The sequence below is a fragment of the Hylobates moloch genome, unplaced genomic scaffold (assembly GCF_009828535.3).
Source record: "Hylobates moloch isolate HMO894 unplaced genomic scaffold, HMol_V3 SCAFFOLD_5, whole genome shotgun sequence".
NCBI classification, from domain to species: domain Eukaryota; kingdom Metazoa; phylum Chordata; class Mammalia; order Primates; family Hylobatidae; genus Hylobates; species Hylobates moloch.
The window spans coordinates 52,461,747-52,484,731 of NW_026652280.1; the positions used below are offsets into that span (position 1 = coordinate 52,461,747).

The 22,985-nt window shown below is 38.0% G+C and overlaps 1 protein-coding gene and 1 long non-coding RNA gene across 4 annotated transcripts in view; both read left to right on the top strand.

Annotated features, from left to right (window-relative positions):
- CHST9 (carbohydrate sulfotransferase 9) overlaps positions 1-22,985 on the top strand; it is a 287,688-nt gene that overhangs the window by 111,359 nt on the left and 153,344 nt on the right. The gene's annotated exons all lie outside the window — the stretch shown is intronic.
- On the top strand, positions 8,726-15,443 carry LOC131383460 (uncharacterized). Its single transcript, XR_009213500.1, has 3 exons — positions 8,726-9,746; positions 13,703-13,825; positions 15,390-15,443. It is a non-coding gene; the product is annotated as an uncharacterized LOC131383460 (long non-coding RNA).

The following is a 22,985-nucleotide window of genomic DNA, read 5'->3' on the forward strand; positions in this document are numbered from 1 at the left end:
CAGTATTTTTAAGCTGCTTTGTAACATTTTTTCTTCATTCCAGGACCTTAAGGCAAACTTTAGGAGAAACTGGATATATTATGAAATAAAGAAATACCACAACATCTGACTCTTTCATTTATTACTCCATTGATTAATAAATATACTAAATATAAAGAGGTGAGTTCAACACCCAGGAAACATAAATACAAAAAGACAAAGCCCCCACCCTCAAGAAACATACTATCTAGGAGGGTTGGGATGGGAGACAAGTTCCGTACTCAAAGAACAATAATGTAAGGTAGGTGCACTGCTTTCTGCCATCTAGCATCTCAGAGAGGGGAACACTTTCCTGTTCTCCTGCAAGCAGAGAAACCATCATCTGAGAAAAACTGCTGCAGCCTTCATCTTATGTTGATTCTTTTTTTCTTTTCTTTTCTTCTTTTTCTTTTTTTGAGTCAGGGTCTCACTCTGTCACCCAGGCTAAAGTGCAGTGGTACCATCATAGCTCACTGGAGTCTTGAACACCTGAGCTCAAATGATCCCACCTTAGCTTCCTGAGTAGCTGGGTAGCTGGGACTACAGGCAGCTACCACCATGCCCAGCAAACTGTTTTTTCTAATTGTTTGTAGAGATGAGGTCTTGTTGTGTTGGCTAGGCTGGAACTGATTCTTTAAAAAGTGCCCCCACCTAGGGTCCCTCTGAATATATTCACCAACATTCTGCCCCAGATGTTTTTATCTTCTCTTTTTCTCTTTTTGTCTACCTCTTCCTTTAAGCCATCCCTATGGCTTGTACTATCACTCCTAGGGAAACTAACCTCAAACATGACCTTCATTTTTCTTCTAAATTCCATTTCTTTATTTCTTGGTCATGTCAGTGAGCTGTTGCCTTAAATTCTTCAGATTCATGGAGCCTGAAGTGAAACATAGATCACTTCTGTACTACCTGCCATTCCCTTGGGTATTTATGTTTCATTTCTGTTAAAGACTTGACCATTTGCCTGGTCACCCAGGCTTGACAGTTGAGCTGCATTCTGCCATTTCTCCCATCTTCTTTCCAGATCTCCCTGATAACTAGTTATTTGAAAAGACCTACTTGCCCCTCGTTCCAGTGCGTGGCTCACTTTTCCACTGTGCAGGACATCCTCAACACACCAAATTACACATTTGGCCACCTATGCCTTCTGTACACAGTGCCTACCCACATTAACTCACTCATCAAGTATTCACTGAATGCCTATTATATGCAACTCAGCATGAGGTGCCAAAGAATATAAAAGTAAAATTCTTAAAAAGCTGGAAGAGTTTTATAGAAGACAAGCATTCTTTCTAATGAGAGATATACATAAGCTATTTTTCAAAAACAATGTGACGAAATTACCATCTCTGCTTGGGCATCCAGGAACATGTCCTAAAAGAAAAGACTTGAATTTCAAAGGCTAAGTAAGAGTTAACCAAGTAGAAGAGGAGGAAATGGCATTTCCAGATGAGAGATGAGTATGAACAAAGGCATATATTGCCTTGTGGAGATACACAGGTTAAACCATTCTTTGGTCAGTTAATGACCCATCTCTTTCTTTTCTGAACTCCCATATGACATGAAAATTCCTCTACCTTGTTTTATGGTCATTGTAGTATTCACCAACTCCTGCCTAGATTACAGGTTTTAAGGGCAAGGACCATGCATCAATTATCTTTGAACCCTCTATAGAACTTGGACCTGTTATACCTTTGTGGTAGGCTGAATAACGGCCCCCAAAGATATGCACATCCTAACCCCCAGAACCTGTGACTCTGCAATCTTACATGGGAAAAGGGGCTTTGCAGATGTGATTAAGCAAGGGACCCCAGATGGGGAGATTATTTTGAATTATCTAGGTGGACTCCATGTCATCACAAGGGTCCTCCTGAGAGAGAGTTGGGAGGGTCAGAATCCAAAGAGATGTGAGAATGAAAAGCACAAGTGAGAGCAGTGGGATAGCCAGATTTTAAGAGGGTTGTGAGCCAGAGAATATAGGCCTCCTCTAGAAGTTACAGAAGGTCAGAGTTGGACACAGTCTCCCTGAGAACCTCCAGAAGCAGCACAACCCTGCCCACTCAGGGTAGACTCCCGATCTCCAGGCTGTAGAATAATACATCTGTGCTATTTTAAGCCACTGTTTGTGATTGTCTGTTACAGGACTAATAGAAAATTAATATGATGTTTAATATTCATAAATGTTTTATAGGTTCATGACATGATTTTTAATGTTTTTCATCTATATGGTATTAGGATGGCAGATATAATTTTTTTTAAATTTATACAGGGTACCTTAATGTAACAACCACTAGATTGTGCTAATTTGATAAAGTAAAAAAAAAATAGGAAATGTTATATCATCAAAGAGGATTTTTAAAATAGTGAAGAGAAATTCTAGATATTGTGATTTTAGAGTCATGTTATTGAACTAATGGTATCCTATACTTTATAATACAATTCTAAGAAAATCTGGGTGCAATTATCAGAATCTGTGAATTTTCACTCAAGTTTCCACAAAGTATCATCCTCCATTTATCTTTTACTAGCTCCATAATTAGAGTAAAAAGACAGTATGTAATGTGCATTGCAAGCTTCCCAGTATTTTCAAAGAAGAAAGTCCATCATCCCTTTTGGTAAATATTGGTAGGCAATGAGGATGAAATATGGTTTACAGTATAAACAGTTCTGCCATTATTAGACCATAGGAGGGCTTCAGAGTACACCCACTCATCGCCACAAGCTGATGATGGAGACAAATACCTGTGGGACCCCAAGCATGCACAGGACATTGTTCATGGCTTTAGGAACTGAGCTACTCAGTATTTGGTCCTAACCATAAATGACTTTGCTGATGTGAGATTTAAAAATACAGTAAACCTCATTAATGAATTCTATATCTGCAAATTCACCCACTCACAAAACCTTATATGTAACCCTAAAATCAATATTTATGGCACTTTGATGGTCAAAAGTGGATGTGTGCAGAGTGGCAAAAATTTGTGTTGTCCAGTTGTGTACATTCCTAGCTGAAGCTAAAGAAGGCCACGCTCTGCCACCCTTTTTCAGCTCTTTATACAGAGATGACAAGAGGATGCAGATGGAAGAGACAGTCCAATGTAGCGCAAGAAGACTCTGCTCTGGGGCCATCTGGACAGCTTGAGTTCCATCTCTGATCCCTGTTAGTGGGGAAGCCTCAGGCAAGTCACATAACACCATTGAACCTTGTTTTTTCTTGTGTAATAAAGAAAATAGTATCTACCAGGACAATCTTGTTTTTAAGATGTTTTTAAGATTTAAGATTATAATATATGTGAGATATATGTATATATACTTTACATACACATGTATATATTTCCCCTAAGTGCAATGGTTCAGTATTCATTAATTCCATGTTTGCAGAGGCTGTGTAGAACAAAACTACCATGAAATGTGAAGCATTTTATAGAGTGACTAGAGCTGGTCATGGTGATACTTAAAGAAAATGCTCATAATGAACCTCAGTTGGGAATAGATGGGCTCCACTCGTGCTAGCATGCAGGCTGGCTGTATGTCACACTCTGTTACCCTGTTTCTCTCTTAGAGAAACAATAATGGATAAAATAATGAATTCCTTCTACCATGTTTGATATGGTTTGATTCTGTGTCCCTACCCAAATCTCATGTCAAATTGTAATTCTCAGTGTTGGAGGAGGGATCTGGTGGGAGGTGATTGGACCATGGGGTCAGACTTCCCCCTTGCTGTTGTTGTGATAGAGTTCTCACAAGATCTAGTGTTTGAAAGTGTGTGGCACCTTCCCCTTCATGCTCTCTTTTTCTTGCCCCTGCCATGGAGACATGCTTGCTTCCCCTTCACCTTCCACCATGATTGTAAGTTTCCTGAGGCCTCCCCAGAAGCAGAAGCCTGTACAGCCCACAGGCTGTGAGCCAATTAAACCTCTTTTCTTTATAGATTACCCAGTCTCGGTTATGTCTTTATAGCAGTGTGAGAACAAATTAATACAATTTGTATATTTTTCTGTCTTTATATGAGCAATACACATTATTTACCTACTTATAATTAGCAAGTTATAAGTTTTCCTCACAGTATTACATTTCAGAGGTGTAGATAAAAAAGATATACAGAATTCATAGAGATGAAATCACTTCATCATTCCCCCACATTCCCGAAAGAAGTTTATTTCTTAGTTGCAAAAACACATCCAGACATAGGCACCCTCCCCCACAATATTTCTCTATTAGGAAACAGAATCTTTTTTTCAAGACTCCGATTTAACAAGGTTTTATTAAGCACTGCACTGAGTGCTATGGAAGATTCAGATATAAAGGGTATTTTTCTTTCTCACCAATGCATTTCTACCATTTTGGGGGACACTAAGTGAACATACAGAAAAGAAAAACTATAGAATAAAATATATGCAAGTATATTAAAGTCTAAACATTTAGTCACTAGCTTAAGGCATTCCAAGAGAATTTGAAGAGTATTTAAACTAAAATTTAAGCCATTTGGAATTTTCCTTAATTTTCATTTATGTTCTAATTAAAATTATAATTGTTTTCTTCTATCAATGTGATTGACTCTAAACATTAATAAAGAAAAAGAAAGAAAAACCCACTAGCACCACCAATGACTATAACAAAAATTGTTCCAAAGTTTCCACACAGAGTCAATAAACTCTAGCTTGGTGGGTTAAATGAACCATGTGAAGCTATAAATTCAGAATTTTATGCACCTTATAAGAACACAGTGTAAAACATAGATGGACTGCCTTTTCTATTAGAGTGAGAACTCCCTGATCAATTTTTACAGTTATGCTATGTATTAAAGCCACTGGAGTCCATTTGACAGATCACCTCTCTAAAGAGCTAAATGTGCGGTTAAATGATTGATTATTCTCCCCGTTCAGCTCATTGGACATGTAGCACCCGTCTCCTTTTCTCATCATGTGCAGAAAATATGGAACAACCTCTGTCCTAAGCTTTCTGTCAAACACTTTATTGGCCTGATCGTGGATGAAGAGATGCATAGGATTCAAAGCTTACACGGAGGATTCATATGCTGAATTTAAGTTGTAAGACCTCAAGATTATGCAGAGGAAAACCAGGAGTCCCTCGTGTAAGCTGTGGATAGAATGGTCTGTTCTGGACTTATTCAGGTATACACTAATGAAAACCTAGCTGCTGTCAATAGGAGTTGGTAGGGAAGTATAGGCTTAGGGACTGTGGAAGTTCATTCTGAACTCCTTTGGCTCTCTCTTGCCACACTGGCCCACACCTATACCAGGATTTGCTTATTGGTCAGGCACCAAAGTGTTCCAAGAATTCTAAAGAGTTTCTCCTTTGAAAATAAGTTTTAAGTGGAAACTTAGTAACCTAGAAAAAAACTGAACCTACTAAAATGGACCAATACTACACACATACACTTACACACACACATTCATTAATAACAAGTCAGTCCTTTAAATTAAATTAAACAGGATAGAGTTACTGCTACAGCTTCTGGAATTGTCCCATATCAGAAATAGCCTAAAATTTCTAATTATGTCTCATTTAACTAAACTCTCAGGAATTTAATCCTCTTCAGAGAGCCTATTGTCTTGAAATTGCACATTTAGGTAAGGAAACCAAGTTCTTTTTATCAAAGTACTTTATGAATGTTGAGAAATGTCAGATTCAGTAATTTATCACCTGGATACCATGTGCTTTGAAGTGGAGGATGTGATAACAATGGTAATGACACGGTAAATTATGTTACCATGGCAGGACAGCCTCCAATGGCTACTCGGGTTTCAGCTCTGTGCACTTCACATCTTTATCACAACCTGGATCAAGGGGGCATGGGGATCACACAGATGTTCAAATGGTTTGAGCTCCTAGAGTTTAATAATTTGCTCCACGGATCCTGGCATTCATGACAGTCTTTTAGGTGCCATTAAAATATCCCTAAATCTGGCAGATTTTTTTAATATTTAGGTGTTGTGTAATCAATTTTAGTCACCTTACACAGTACATACGAGAAGAGTGAACGTTTTCCATGTCTAATAGGAGATGTAAGAAGTTTTGTACATCTGGGAGCATGTGTGTGGAAAAGATACTTCATTGTAGGTAATTGATGCTGGCAAATGAGATTTTTAAGTTTTGTTAAAAACAAAGTGTTTCTGGTACAGTCTAATATTATGTGTTATTATGATCCAATAAACTGTGTTCACATGAATTCCACCTACAAGTGGATAAAGTTAATTTTGTAAGAATGTCAGACTACTTGGAGTCAGAATGCATTTTCTCAACACTGAATCAGAACCTAGGAAAGAATAATGATACTTACAGATAAGACCAGTTGGCAGCCTAGAATTTGTTTTATTTTTCCTTCTTTGGTATCTTTCTGAAAATAAGGCTTTCTTTTTTCTTCTCTGTCCCCCTCTTTGTGTGTGTGTGTGTGTGTGTGTGTATGTGTATCTTGAGTACTTTGCTTTCTTAAGCAGTGGAAATTTAGTATGTTTGCTATCTGGTTGGAAAAGTTTGTAAACTGAGCGTGACAAATATCAGCCCACCACTGGAGCTACTTGCAACTAATGAAATGTGTCAGCCAAAAAAAAAAAAAAAAAAAACAAAGCAACCCCCAAAACCCTTTCATAAGAGCTGCAATATATGCTAGTCAAAGAGGCAATGGCTGCACCAATTTAGGAGCATTTCATTTTTCTTTATCAGTGATCTACAGTCTCTATTTCCTAGCTTTTACACATAAAAAAAAGAAAAACATAGTGGAGAAACATTTTCTTTAAAGCATTATATTTTTCCTATTTGATGACTATACTATACATGTTAAACCTTATATGTTACTGTCTTTTCAATATATAAAATATAAAATTTATATATTAGATATATAGATATACATAAACTATATATCATATATTTATATAATTATAATGTATATTTTATAATTATACGTAAGTTAATATTGTTTATTTTTATTAAGATTATATATATAATCTAACATATTGACATACTCTCCTAACCTCAGCAATATATTAAAAAATAAAGTATAAGCTTTGTTAATTTTGTGAAGCTAGGAAATATCATGTGTTTTATATAAATAGAATACCAATATCAAACCCCCGCACCCTAGACAGGCTGATGGCTTTATGTCAATGCCAGGACTTGGAGTAGGGGAAGACAGGTGGTCAGGAGGATGGGAACATTTTGTCATCCTCATCTCCTAGAGAAAGTCACAATTTGACAGACAGGGGAAGGATAACATTAGTAGATTCCATTTTATTTAACTCTATAAACACACAAACCTTTTACCCCCAGGCTATTTTTTAAATGCTAATAATTTTAAAGGCACTCTCATTAACTTGAAACATTTTTATAGTTTTGTTTTTGTTTGAAAACTCATACCAGCCATTAAAGACTATGTCAGTTACTCCATAGATGGTATTCATGTGGATTCAGATATTTGGGGTAAATAATAAAGAAGAAAAGAAAATGAATTTGACGAGAGATCCTTCATGCTAAGCTGACCAAAATAAATCACAGTTTTGAAAATAACATATCCCTTGGGAGAAAGTTGCTTCCATGCTTTATAACTTAAGGATGTTAGTCTCATAAAGTTTCACACATTTGAAGTGCATGGTAAACAGCTAGTTGTCATATCAAATGTGCTAGGATAAAATATGAATTTCTTTGTCCTGTTCTTAACTTTGTTGCCAAATATATGCTACTTTAGGTGAGACAAGTTGTTCTGTGTCTCAGTTATAGCTTTGTTGCTACTTATCAAAGATTAATGATGCCTGCACCTCCTCATAGATTTGTAGGGTGCAACTAAGATTACAAAAAATAAGAAAAGATGAAATAATAAATGTGAACCCAAAGAGACAGAAAATGTAATGCTGCTACTTTATATAATATATATATATATTTGTGACTATATATAGTCACAAATATATATATATATAAATAGTCACAAAAAGTAAGCAAAATACTGTTTAAAGAGGTACTGAATGTCAGAAGCCACAAATAGCTTATTGCAGGGGGTTGCGGGGGAGTAGGGGAACCACAGAGAGTGCAGCAGGAGTGGCTACTGAATACGTCAATCTCATGGAATGGCGACCTTGACTCTCCTTCCTGCAGCAGCCTCTCAGCATCAGCCCCTGGATGACCCCTCTCCATTACCCCTAGGAACTTTCCTGTTTAGGCTATGCCATCTTCTCTCTGGTCACACTGCAGGTTTACCCGTTCCTGACTACATACTTGCTGCTGATGTCACCTCAGTGTGTCACATTGTGTTTTACAGTCTGGGCTACTCAGTCTAAGGGTTTCACTTCCTCGCTTTGACCCAGCACCTGCACTGCCCAACCCCTGGCACCATCAGCTGGGCACTACCAATGCACTAGCTTAACTTGTTATCCCAGCGGTGGCATCATTCTTATCCTGAGTTGTCTCCTTAGGAGATCCTGGAAAATCCCTCAGCCAGGCCAGCACTCCAACGGGATAACTACATCCTGTTAAGCAGTTATAGCAATGCCCTTCCAGAACATATGCTCTGCTCTTCCAAGCCACTGTGGCCTTGCATGTCATTGTGGTTGGAGTTCTCAGAACATTGTGAGGCAGATCAGTGTGAATTCCAGCTTCTTCATCCAGCTACATATTCACCTACAAGTACAAAATTCCCATTGCCAATTAGAGGATGCCCTGGTGCTGATTCTGCTCTAGTCACTTGGTGATTTAGGCCAATGCTTCTCACATTTCAACAGGCAAACAAACTACTTAAGTCTTGCTGAAGTCCAGATTCTGATTTGGTAGATCCTGAAATGTAACCTGAGACTCTTCGTAACTAATGAGTTCCTGGTGATCATGCTGCGGCTTGTCCCCCATACTTTGAGTTGCAAGGATCTACCCAGAGTTGGATTGTACTTCTCAAACAGAAAGAGAAGCCCCTACTGGACCAATAAGTCTTAATAGAGCATACTTCTGTGCTTCCATTAATTCTAGCAGTTACTTTAAAGCCATAAACTGGACTAAAGTCTTCTGCCAAGGCTTGGATTACTGGAGCAACAAAGCCTTTTGTATCCGTTAGGAAAGAAGCTATCTGTCAGGATGATCTGACCTGATTTTCTGGATCTCATCAGGTTTGGGTCCAAGTGAGGCTGCACATCTGGCCAAGGAGAACTGGTCTGTGTGTAAGGCAGAGTGTCAACTTAGTTACAAGTCACACATGTGGACACACAAGCCTACAACTTCGACCCCTGGCACATCCTATGTCCCCTATTAAAGCATTTCATCAGCAATGTAAATATTACCAAGAAGTTGCTAAGGAAAAGCCTTTTGGCAACTAGATGGTCTGTCTTCAATGTTCATCACGAATCCACTGGAGCTAACAAATCGTGAAATTGTTGACAACCCTGGTTGTACAGCATCCTGAAGTGAGAGAAATGCCAACAATTATGCCAGAAGGAAGGCTTTAAGGATATTCTACATCCTGGCTTCAAACAACAAAGCTTTACTGCAGACTGCGAGGAAGTGGCAGACACAAGGAAACGAGGCTGGTGCATTGAAATCCACAAAGGAAGAACTTTTCTCAGAACAGAGACTTCACAAGCTCACTATTAGTTTAAGATCTAGAGCTACAAACAGTCACAGCCTCTCAAAAGCCCAGCTATAGTCCAATCAAAGAACAATCTTCACACTGGGCAATACGGAAAAAGCTGTTGAGTCAACATTCATCCTAACAGTCACACTTATACATAATGGTAAGAAGGAACAGCATTACCATCAAATAGAAAAGACTGCAAATATGTAGAAGGCCTATTGGTAATAAAATATATCACACGTAGATATATACCAGCAGGGAAAAGGGGAAGATGAGAGACTATACTAATTCATTGTGAAGATGTCTATAATTGATGAAGCCTTGGAATCATGAAAATAGGGATCCCCCCCAGGACCTTTGTTATTATATTAATGCCTGCTCATTATTTGTATGTCCTCTAGCAATAATGTCACTTTTATATGAAAAATGCACAGTTCATTTTGTCCTGGCAGCTAATTTCTCAACACTGTATTTATGAGGATAATACAGATATTTTCGTGATTTCTCCAAAAGAAACAATGAAGTTTTTGAATTGAGAAAAAAATGTCTAATATTTACCACTTAGAGGAATGCAACAATATATTTATTGAGCACCTTCAAGTGAAATATTTTCTTAGGATAAATCTCACATTATAAGTGTGATTGCTCATTTATGCTAGAGTGTGTCCCTGTGCTCAAGGACAGCAGTTATATCTACATAAGTCATTATCTAATGAGTTAGAACATTTTAAATATCACAAGAGAACTATAAGCAAACTGTTAGGGAATTTCAAATATTAAGTCTAGATCATTTCCAGTTTTATAGTTCAGGGCTGGGGAAGAAGCCAGGGAAACCTTTATAACAAGGTGGATTAGACTTGTGCCCTGAAGAGTGAATGAAACACCGATGTGTATCAATGATGGAAGGCTAGATAAAGAGGAGGACTATTTCAGAAGAACAGAATCCAGTCAGAGAAAGAGAAACTACTCTGGTTACAAAGGTGCTAGAGAGCTGAGGAGCCTAACAGTGGATGGCGAGGTACCCCAAGAAGAACAAGACCAAGAGGCCACCAGGGGTGGAAGGACAGTGGAAGTAAATCATTCTCAGAGCCCAGAAACTAGTGCCAGTTGGCAGAGGCTGGCCATAGGGAGCTGGAGCCATGAAGGGAGAGGCAGGCTCATGGGAACTAGGTCCACAGAGAGGCCACAGGACCCTGTGGGGTACTGGGGGGTAAGCAACAGAGGAGAATCTGGCTAGTCCCCTCCTTTTACCCTCCAAAGGTTCATCAATACCCAGCACTGACCAAACCTACCAAAGAGCACAAGCAAACTTGGAAAATTTAGCTTCTGCTAACACAGAGCAAAGTAGGATAAGGGTGTGAATAAACCTGAGAACAAACCAGCAGTAGACCTGCATAACTGGCAAAAGCAAGGACAACAAAAAGCAAGGGGTGTTTGGGAAATGGCAAGTTCTATAGTTTACCTCTAACATGGAGATGACATAGGACAAGGTCAAACCTCTTTTGTTCCCACTTAGTGGGGGACCTAGCAGAGTATCTGACATATGGTGAGTCTCGATAGACACAGCTTCATTAAATAAATGCAAGAGTGAAATCACGTAAACTAAACATGGAACCATAGATTGGAACCCTATCATGGAAGATATTAAATGGCAGGCTAAAATGTTTGACATTTACTACTATTTGACATTGGTAGGCAATGGAGAGCCATTTCAGACCTTTATGCATGGAAAGATGATCAAAATTATGCTTCCTATTGAACAGATATAGAGATAAGCCTTATTATATTTGGCACAGTCAGCCAATTGTATTATGTATAATTTGTAAGGCTTAGTATAAAATAAAAATGTAGGGCCTCTGGTTCAAATGTTATTAAGAATTTTATAAAGAGCATTAAGTGTGGAGCCCCTGAAGCTGACCCAAGCCCAGTGCATTATATTACATGCCTCTGAAAAATAAATTTACTAGTATCATTTTTAATTGTCAAACTTAGGGCAGATAGTAGCTACAAGAGAGTTCTAAATATAATTTAAGACAACCATCATTATCTGATTTATTCTTGAATGGGCATTATCCTAATCTTTTCTCGAATTAACTTTTTATGTGCCAAAGAGTGGCATAGAGGGTGATTTAAATACCAATTATCTTCCTATCAAATTATTGCTTTTTAAATCATTTAACATGTTCAAGGCACTGTTGCTAAAATGGTAACCCATGTTCTCCTGCATTATTTAATTCATGTTCTTAAAACAGTTTATTTTGAACCTCTTTCTGGCTCAAATGCAAACTAGGACCCTGCTGCTTGGTTTACTAGTATTCAAATTAGAACAGGATCCTTTTGCTGTAATTTGTGTCTGGTGGTGCTCAATTCAATTTAGGTAGTCCCCAGATTGGTTTTCACATTATCTGTTTAATTTTCATTTTGTAGCAATAGAAGGCAGGTCTATTCAAAAAAGTCACAATGAATTAATATAGTAGGAATTTGGAAACTGGAGTTATAGTGCATATAGCCGCTATGTTTCAATAGATGTTCCAGAGTATGTTCAGTAGCTTATAGCAGATTTATTGTGCTATCTATATAATGGTTGGCATCTTCAATCCATCAAGACTTCATGCTTGTGAAAAAGGAGTGTTGATTTTGTATTTAATATGAGTATAGGAAGAAGACTGGCTTTTTGGAAAAATTTTCTATCATTCTGATTTTTTTAAGTCATGTATTTTCTCACTTTTTCATGTTGAGGACTTATAAAAGAAATTCTTAGAAATGTTTGCAATTGTCTCACAGGCTTATTGAACCAGAGAAAGGGAGATAAGAGTATGTCACAGGTGGGATCATTGCTTTTTATAACTGCAAAATTATATTAAGGAACTATAAGGTACATTAGAGAACATAAACAGCCTTTATTATAGGATGATAAGAAAACCGGTGGTCCAAAAGTTAGCAATAAGTAGAAGTACCAATTTCATAAATCAATTTATTAATATGTCTTTATCTATTCTACAGTTACTTATTTAACCCTAATGCCACTTTACATTTTGGCTGCTCCTGATAGTAAGAGCTTAAAATCTACTGGAAGGGAAAAATAATTAAAGAAAAATAAACAAGGATTTCCAGGCAATTTGGCAACCTGACCTGATGTGAAAGAATTTCTTCCCCAAATCCAAACACATAAAATGGCAGGCAAAATACAACAAAAGTTTTCAAGCTCACCGTGAAACAACAATAGAAGACCATCATGTCCTAGAAAAGAAAAGGAGTTAAAAGTAAAAAATGTGAGGAGGAGCTGATACCATTCTTACATCACGTTTGAAGAGAAATCCAGGCCACAGGCTTCATACGTATGACGATGTGAAATCACGACCACGTCTGTGAAAGGGGCCTGGAAGAAACCTGCAGCTGTCCCAGAGATGCAGCACTAGCAAGTAAGCCAAAGGCCACAAGAATAAAATGAGGCATCCCTAAGAAATTTGAACCTCTGACTTCCACACCATATGAATGAATGTAGGGTACAAATTCAACTACCCTAGTAGAATGTTGGTAAGTTAAAATAATAAACGGTCCAAAATTGATGAAATACCTGGATATCATCAGAAGCAAATGCAAAGTATTCTAGAAAAATTTCCACAGCCAAGGACATATGTAACGTACACAAAGAGTTATCCCCATCTTTCACTGGGGATAATTCAAAGATTTAAACTTATAAAATGATATGAATTATTTGAAGGGAGATCAGCGCACATAATACAGAGTTTGGTTTTTACCCCAAGAACTAGAAACAAAGAACCTGAAAATGGAAAGACCTCAAGTACATCTTAAATGTTCGAAGAAATAAAAGAAATAAATGAATAGCTAAAAACTCTAAGGAAAATGTAAAGTCAGTATGAAAAAAAGGACATATGGTATAAGTAAAAACCAAGTAAAATTTTAAAATAAAAAAGTGCCTATTACGATAAAATTTAATAAATGGGATGGACAGAGGAACAATCACAGTTTTCAAAATTACTCTATCTCTCTTTATTCCTCTTATTTTCTCTAATTCCCACTCGAGTATCTGTAACATATACAGGTTCTTATCAATATAAGGAAATAAAGTAAGCCCTTTATTTTCTCTTTTAGGGGCATGATTAGGTTTGCAAGACAGAGGAGCAGACAGTGAAAGTTGAGGAGGGGAATATTTAAGATAGTCTTGGGGACTCTATGGGAGAGAGGAAAATGGATCATTCAAAAGCAGCTCCCAAGGTAATATGATATGCAGTAGTTATAACTTGTTTTCCCGCAGATTATGTTAAATATCTGCTTTGAGTTTTGGTACCCTTTCTCCAGACCACACCCTAGTGTGGCTGCAATAAAATGATAGAGGGACAGAGGGCCTTAATAAACTAAACTGGAGAGGCATTCCTAGAATCATCAGGGCCATCAGATTCAGTCAATCTCAATATATTAGGTTTAACATTCTAAAACTCACAGTAACCACTCCTTTTTAAAAAGCTACTTTACGCAAGAGTACATATGGCCTATAGAAAAGTGAAGATACAAGAGCAGAACTATAAATCCTCCTCAAAATAAACCACTTCTTAATAAAAATCGATACATGAAAAAGTCCCACCATTAAAATTGACAGAATTGTTAGTAGTTGAATCCTTTGACCCTATTACAGGAAAGCCCTTTGTTTATTTATTTATTTTACTTTTTTCTTTTTCTTTCTCTTTATTTTTCTAAGGAGAACGAAAATGCCAGACAGCAGTGTGTTGTTACTGCCACAAAATATTATTAAAGCGTAACTAGCAAACCAGAAAGCATCGCCCTGTAAATTTAATGCAGTGTCAGTTTTGATCTAGATGTTTTGCTCTCCAAAGAGATGCTTAATCTTCTAAACAAAATTGAACTGAATAATTTTCAAAAAAAAGGCTGTTATGGTAAAGTGTCAGTGCAGTTTACCAGTCAAGTTATCAACTAGTGACATTCCCATAGGTTAGTATATGAATTTGAAACTTTGGTCTAACTATGAAAATACTGATTGGGTGGTGCAATAATAAATGGTAACATACCATTTTACTTTCAAGAAAGTAATTAGAAAATTGGGTCCTACTACTGGAATTTAATGTTTGGAATATAGATAATTCTAAATAAAAAAGATCAGAGTAATCAAGAGATCACACACATGAAACAGAAACCACTACAGAAATGTAAGGCCTTATTAAAAATAATCACTAGTAAGACAAAGATATTTACTGAACTTTGTGCTCTCCTAGAAGTCACGGTATTTATAAGTTTAATGAGCCCTATTTAGTAAATCTTTTTAGAATTTACCTTTTCAATAACCAAATAAATACATGTAAGAAGTTAAAATAATTTAGGTTATATAGTGAAGTATAATTAATGAAAAACACAGCTAGGTTTATGTCAAATTATAAATGCTAAAATATCACCAACTAGTTAAGGCACTTCATTAAATAATTAATGTAGGAAATGTGAATGATTTAGGCCTCTGGGGGTTAGTGTCATCCTGACAGGTATAACAATCATATTGGCCGAGTATTGTGGCTCATGCCTGTAATCCCAACACTTTTGGGAGGGAGGCTAAGGCAAGGGGATCACTTGAGGCCAGGAATATGAGGCCAACCTGGGCAACATATGGAAACCCTGACTCTAAAAAATAAATTTAAAAAACAGAATCATAGTTATTTTTATTTTACTATAACTTAAGAGTTGTGAATTTATATTCGTCATTTATTCAGCATTTCTTTTAACTTTTATAATAAGCCTAACAGTTTAGTATTATTTCTTCCACCTTGAACATGAGGAGATGGAAGTCCAGAGAGGAGAGCAACTGGCCAAGGTCACTTTACTACACGTGGAAGAGAGAGGGTCCAAATGCTAGCCCTCTCGCTATTTTACCTTGTTAACTCCTAGCAATTAAAACTTAAAATATGCAAATAAGTAATAGCTGTGTTGCAGCAAGTTCTTCTCCTTTTGACTTTGTTGCCCAGATCCAAAAGTCTCCCACCCTTCATGAGGTACCCATTTTTTAAGATCCAAATAAACAGACTGTTTTCCCACCCTCTGTGAGGTCCTGTGCCGTCTACATGCCACCTTTACTGGGGGCTAATAAGCTCTTCTGGATATCACCTGTTTCATTTTCTGCTTATGCCACATTCTTATTCCTACTCCATGTTTTACCTGCTAGAACAAGACACTCTCTGATATATATTAATCCCAAGATGGTCCCTAACCTTTTGCCACCCTCACACGGCACTATAAAGCCAAAGTGACTTTTGTTAATTGGAAGATTGATAGAATGGGGTCCAACATAATGCAGAATTGGAAATAACTTAATATTGAAAGTAGTTATCATGGTTCCAAGTATTTTCTTTTCGTTTCCTAAAAAGGGAATTTCTTATTGTTTGTATCCTTCCTTAGGATCCAACTGACTACTGTATTTATATATTCACGTAGGGGAGGCCTCTCTTTTTATATCGTTTCTCCCTTTACTATTTTCAGGGTCATTAAACCTTATCTCTCTCAAAAAAAAAAAAAAAAAGCAGTGAACGACTCTATAAATCCTCTTATTTCATTATACCTTTCCTTTTCTCCACTCTCTCCCAACTGTACTATACCAGGAGTCTCACTTTAATAACCAAAATGAATTTTTAAGGAATCAGGGAATTTTCCTAAAGAATTATTTTTTTTTCTGGAGATGGCATTCTGCCCCTCCCCTAGAAGGCAAAAGAAAGTGGCTGCCATTTGTTTTGTTTTGATAGCAAACTTTCCTTCTTGTTACATTTGTGTTTTTAATACTATCTATTTGCACACAGTGGTTATAAAAGATTCCAGAATAAAAAAAATGAGGTCTAAAATTCGTGGCTTTCCAAAATTGGAGAAAAACAAAATACATCGAAGACTCTTACATTCCTCTGAAAGCAGACCAAAGTCCGACTAAATGTAGTTGGCTGTGAGCTGTTCTTTACCCAGCAAACTTCCTTAATATGTATGTATTTTAATTCCATTACATGACATTATCCAGTCTTCAAGATGAAACATTAAGATGTTTATGGAAGAGTTTTCTGCCACTTACACACAGGAAGAAAAGCTTCAGGCAATGGCTGTTCTTTCTGTCCCCTCAAGTTTATAAATTACAGACCTTATTTGTATGCACCAAAACTAAACATCTTGCCGGGGGATACAGATCCCTGTGTGCCCTGCTAAAGAGGTGGCATGTGATGCTTGAAATGTTTGAGATGACAAATAGCCCAGCAGGTCTGGCCTCTTCCTCTCCTGCCCTGGGCTGCTGGCAATCTATTTCAAATTGTGTGTGCATTGTAGGGTGAAGCCTGTACAAAGAAGTGCCAACCTCACCCCAAGCAGTGAACTATTGAATATGGGATTAAGTGAAAGTCTCTGGGGACTAGCCAGAGAACAAAAGAGCATATCATCACCAGAGTCAGGAGCAGAAGGAACCTCTATACTCCACATTTCTTTCAAGTGTTTATGTTGTCATATGGAATTCTGTCAAATGTTTTTAAATGGAAAAATGCACCCACCATGATTCTTTAAATGAACAGTTCCACCATCCATGGAGGCATCATCTGAATGCCCAGAACAAAATCTGGAGTTTGAACTATCTTGAGTTGAAGCTAGCCTTGCCATTTTTGCTTATAGCTCAAATAGTACTTTCCAGTGCAAAAATGTCACTGCTCTGATGCGTGCAGAACAGAGTGCTCTGCTTGTATTAATCATGGTGCCGTCTGCATGGGTGGATATTGTTGGAAGCCAGAGACAGCAACCTGGGCCCAATCATGCTGGCTCCAGGAAAATGTTGGCAGAGCTCACAAGCTGATTTTTTTTTTCACTGTAAGGCTTAGGTATTACAAATGTGTGATCTGAATTTTGTAACATTTTTCTTCACCTTTTGAAATTACTCTTTTCTCTATCTATCTATTATCACTTTCCCAGGGTTTCCAATGAGCTTGTTAAGAACTAAGATCAGCCAGCCTATTAATACTCAGGCCTGATTTTTCTTTACCCATAATATCTAGCAGTGTCACAACAGAGCTTAAAAAAAAAGTCACTGTATATAGCCCATAGGTATTCAGGATTCTGGAGGATACCTGTTAGATGTCCCTGGAAATATAATTGGATTGTGCACGTTTGGTATTGGCTTCTCCTCCTTCCAGAGCCACCCCATTAAGATGGAACACAATACTACAAAATTTACAGCCCTCTTTGCCTCCCACCTCACCACCCCCACCACCCTCACCCAGATTTGAATACAACTGGTTCAACTGAAGGATAAAACTTCAATTAAAAAAAACCACACATGTAATATGCAAATAATCTCATAACTTTTTTGAAAAAAAAATCTATAGCAAATAATGAATTGAGGAGTTTAAAATCAAACTGACAGATTGGGGCTATGTAAGCAGCCAGTTCAGATAATTTTATGGAAGGAAAAAACTTACATATTTTGCACAACAAAGGAAAAAGAATAGAAATGACCCATTTCCACAAAACTTCAGAGAACATTTTATACACATGACAGTGGATTGTCCGTATCCTATAAAATAGTGCTAGGAGGAAAGGCTAACTCCATCCCACTTTATTTACTTCACACCAGTATAGGATTTTTTAAAAGAATTTCTTCAATTTTTGAAACGTACAATAAATTTGATGATCATTTATAAAGATACTTGTATTTAATTTACTTGTATTTTATCTCCTTAGGATAAGCTTTGCTAGGTGTGTTTGAGATAGGAAACTGGAGACTGTATAAATCAAAAGGGTAATTTAAATCAATTTGCATCTCTCAGTTTTATACATAAATTAGGCCTGTATCACAAAAATATGAGGGAGCATATGTGGTACACAGTGTGATTTGTGAAAGCCCTGGATTCCAATCCAGGATCTAATGTTTACTGGGTAATCTTGGGCAAGTTTACCTCTCCAAGTCTCTATTTCTTATTTACAAGCTATGGACAAAATATTTCCCCCTTCTTTCCCCTGGGACTGAGCTGAGAATCCAGTGAGAGAGCACATGTGTGCTAGTCAGCTCTGTGCATTCTCCCAGGAACTACCCTCGGTGTTTTGTCATGACACAGCTGCCCCTGTAATTGCTGGGCCTGAGGCAAGAGAACTACCAGGTGAGGTGTCAGAGCCCTGGCAGCAAAGAGTGGTTGGCTCTTGGCAGTAGAAAGAATTGACTCATCATTACTGGCCATCAGAGAAATGCAAATCAAAACCACAATGAGGTACCAACTCACACCAGTTAGAATGGAGATCATTAAAAAGTCAGGAAACAACAGGTGTTGGCGAGGATGTGGAGAAACAGGAACACTTTTACACTGTTGGTGGGACTGTAAACTAGTTCAACCATTGTGGAAGACAGTGTGGCGATTCCTCAGGGATCTAGAACTAGAAATACCATTTGATCCAGCCATCCCACTACTGGGTATATACCCAAAGGATTAGAAATCATGCTGCTATAAAGACACATGCTCACGTATGTTTATTGCGGCACTATTCACAATAGCAAAGACTTGGAACCAACCCAAATGTCCAACAATGATAGATTGGATAAGAAAATGTGGCACATATAGACCATGGAATACTATGCAGCCATAAAAAAGGATGAGTTCATGTCCTTTGCAGGGAAATGCATGAAGCTAGAAACCATCATTCTCAGCAAACTATTGCAAGGACAAGAAATCAAACACTGCATGTTCTCATTCATAGGTGGGAATTGAGCAATAAGAACACATGGACACAGGAAGGGGAACATCACATGCCAGTGCCTGTCATGGGGTGGGGGGGGGGGGGGGGGGGGGGGGTGGGAGGGATAGCATTAGGAGATATACCTAAGGTAAATGACAAGTTAATGGGTGCAGCACACCAACATGGCACATGTATACATATGTAACAAACCTGCATGTTATGCACATGTATCCTAGAACTTAAAAGTATAATAATAAAAAAAAAGAATTGACAAACAACAGTATAAGTTTGAAGAGGAATCTTTTATTAGATAGGAAGAACGCTGCAGCAGAGTGCAGCTTCAGTAAGAGAGGACTGAGTGTGCCCGGTTGGATCTTCCTTAGGGGTATTTGTGGACCTTAACGTAGGAGGTGTAGGATGATTTGGACCATATTAGTCATATTGGTCATGAGAAATGATTACATTTGTGGATGTTTGTGCCTTGATGTCAGCAAAGGTTGTACAATGGGTTTCAACATGCTTGCATTCCAGAAATGTATAGAAATTCTAGAAGTCTAATTACTTCTGAATTCCTCAGATAAGGAGTTTCGCCTCCAGATGATTTGCTTGGTGGCCACCAGGTGATCTTTGCTCTTATCAAGAACAAGTGTAGGACCCCTTTTCTTTCTACCTTCATCACAGTCCCTCCAGCATTGCAAGGGGCCTCATGCATGTGCACTGGGGCCATCGATACACACATCAAAGCCCCAGGAATCCTTTGAACACTCCTCGGGCCTTGGAGCCTACACACCAATGATGCAATCTGGTCCCCTCCTCCAGAGATCTGATCTGGGCAGAGTTCGGTCAGAGAATTCTGGCATCCCAGGTACTCAGTGCATGGTCTAGGAAAGGTGTGGATGCCATAGACAGACACCTGGGCCCTCCTCACCTTCTGTGAAAGTGATGTGTGTGAAAGAGAGCAAGAGAAGATCCTCTAAAGTACAGTGCCTGGCTGGGGAAGAGTCTCACACCTACAATTTTTGGAACTGTCTTAAAGGTAATGCTCTTTGCTTTAGGTTTTATTCCTAGTGTATTTAGCATTGAATATTATTTTTGTAGCTGGCTTGTGTATGCTTTCAGCTACAAGTAACCAAAAACTTGAACTTATACCCAAAAAGGTTAAATAACACATAACAAGAAATCCTGATGTAGGGTGGTCCCATGGTACATTAATTCAGAGGCTTGGTGACTTCATCCTTGGGGTGTGTTCCCCTCAGTCATTCTTGAAGTGAGTTGGTTTTGTCCTCAGATAAGGAGTTTTGCCTCCAGATGATCTGCTTGTGGCCACCAGGTGATCTTTACTCTCCTCAAGAACCAGTGTAGGTCAAGAACAAGGCATCATGCCCAGATGTGACAACATGCACTGTAAGAAACGGAGATGGTTTCTCCCATGTGTGTCTTTTTATTGGTAAGAAAAACCTTTTAATGAAGTTCTTCAACAAAACTCATCTCACCTATAGCCAGATGTGATGGCACACGCCTGTAATCCCAGCTACTTGGGAGGCTGAGGCAGGAAGATTGCTTGAGCCCAGGAATGTGAGTTTAGCCTGCTCAACATAGTGAGACCTCATCTGTAAATAAATAAATGTACATGTCATTAGCCAGAAACGTCAAACGACCACCTAAACTAAGGGAGATGGGGACCACAATGATTAGTTTACATGTTTTATGCATGTCATGTGAGAAGAGGGTTGGGTACCAGAGTAGAAAAAGAGGAGAAAGGACTGTGGACAGGCACTCAGTTGAGTTTTTCACAGTAAATAAAGCTAGAAAGTACTGCCCTTCCCTGACAATGCTAAATTCTTAGTCTTGTGCAAATCTTAGCTCTCAGTGACTGCATCTAGTTGGGATCCTCTTTTCAACATTCCCACTCTCCTTCCTGGAGCTCACCCGCACCCACTCCCTGGAGTACCCTACTTCCCGCCTTTCTGGTGGGCTGCACTGTGCCGTGCCTGGCTTGCTTTTTCTGAAGTCAGCAATTCACACTGAACACCAATAAAAGATTTTTCCAGAAAAGAGCTTGTTGCCTTAGGAATTCAGACAATATTTCTCTTCACTCCTGGAGCGTCTCTTCCTCCATGTCTCTATTATTAGGTACAGGCCCACTTCCAGCCCCAACTTGGAGGCCCTATCAGTTGCACCAGTCCACAGCCTCTTCTTTAGGGCCCCTCCCTGACCCTTGACTGTGAATTTCTTATTTACTTTTTACAATAGCATTGCAGACGTTAAGTACCTATCTTTCTGTCTCTCACATGATAGACACTCAACAAGATGTGCTCTGGCTGTTTTGTCCTAAGTGCCCAAGTGGTGGGGAGCCTCTTCTACACCTAAAATGCACTAGACAATTAACAATTTTCCTAGTAAACTCCATTCAACCAAGTTTATGGGGGATAGTCTTTACAAACTTACAAAGTAGCCTGTAAGGCCTGAAAGCAATAAACCACTGATCTAAGCACACTTTTCTTGTTTTCTTCCTTCTATCCATGAAATATCAGCTTCCCTGAATGTCTAAGGCCCAAACCTTTGATGTGGGTCAGTGTGAAGGAAAAGATGAGTGTGAAAAGGATATTTTTGAGATAAAAAAGGAAAAACTTGGGACTAGTGGGATTAAAAACTGTACTGACATCTCAAAGAAGAAAATAAAGCTCACCTCTGGCCTCCACCAGCTTTATCCACAAGCTAATGAGATGATGATTAAGAGTGTGGGGAAAAAGAGCAATGAAATGTCCTTGTTTCCCCCAGATGAAAATCTAGGCAGGATTGTGTGTTCATTAGCCACATAAATTGCTATTTAAAGTGAACAAACTCAGACTTCACAAGCATAGATTCTGATTGGACTCATATCATTACCTTTCCTAATGAAATGCTTCCCGTTGTTGCCTTCATACAGAAAATTAACTCTAAATAATATTAAAACTCTTAATTCAACATAGATTCCACTAATTGACCCTTTAGAAGTAAATCTACCCAGGGAAAATAAGACTATTTAAAATTATTTACCAAAAATTGTGTTGAATCTTTTGAGTGTTTCAGTTCAGAGGATTTCTATATAATTCTAAAAATATATGGTAAAGTTTTTGAAGCCTAGATACATATTTTAATGTCGTTGTTTCAAATGGGTACCCCAACTGGTGGTTTACAAGTTCTGATGTGCTGGACCACTGGCAAGTCTCTACTTTACTTTTACTCCACTTTACAGGGTAAAATTGTAAAACTCTAAAAAAACAAAATATGTAGTAATCTATAGAAATTGTGTTTTAACTGCACTCCTAATAACAGGCTTTATTCTTTTTTCATGAAAAGGAATAATTTTAGATGCTAAAATGCTGAATAATAGAACATATTTATAGGTATACTGAACAAACCCTCTTAGGAAAGAAGGAATCTAGGTGAGCCCTGCTTTAAAGGAAAAAAAATATCTATATATTGATATGTATGTCAATAAATATTCTCATTATGAAAAACAGAAAAGGATTGTTTTGACTATTCCTGTGTAACCAAGTATGACAAAACTTAATGATATAAAGATGATGTTTTGCTTGCAGTTTTGTGGCTTAGGGATTTGGGAAAAGTTTGGCAGGGCAGTTTGTCTCAAATCCACATGGCATTTGCTGAGGTGACTAGAGCTGGAAAATCTCCTTCTAAAATGGTT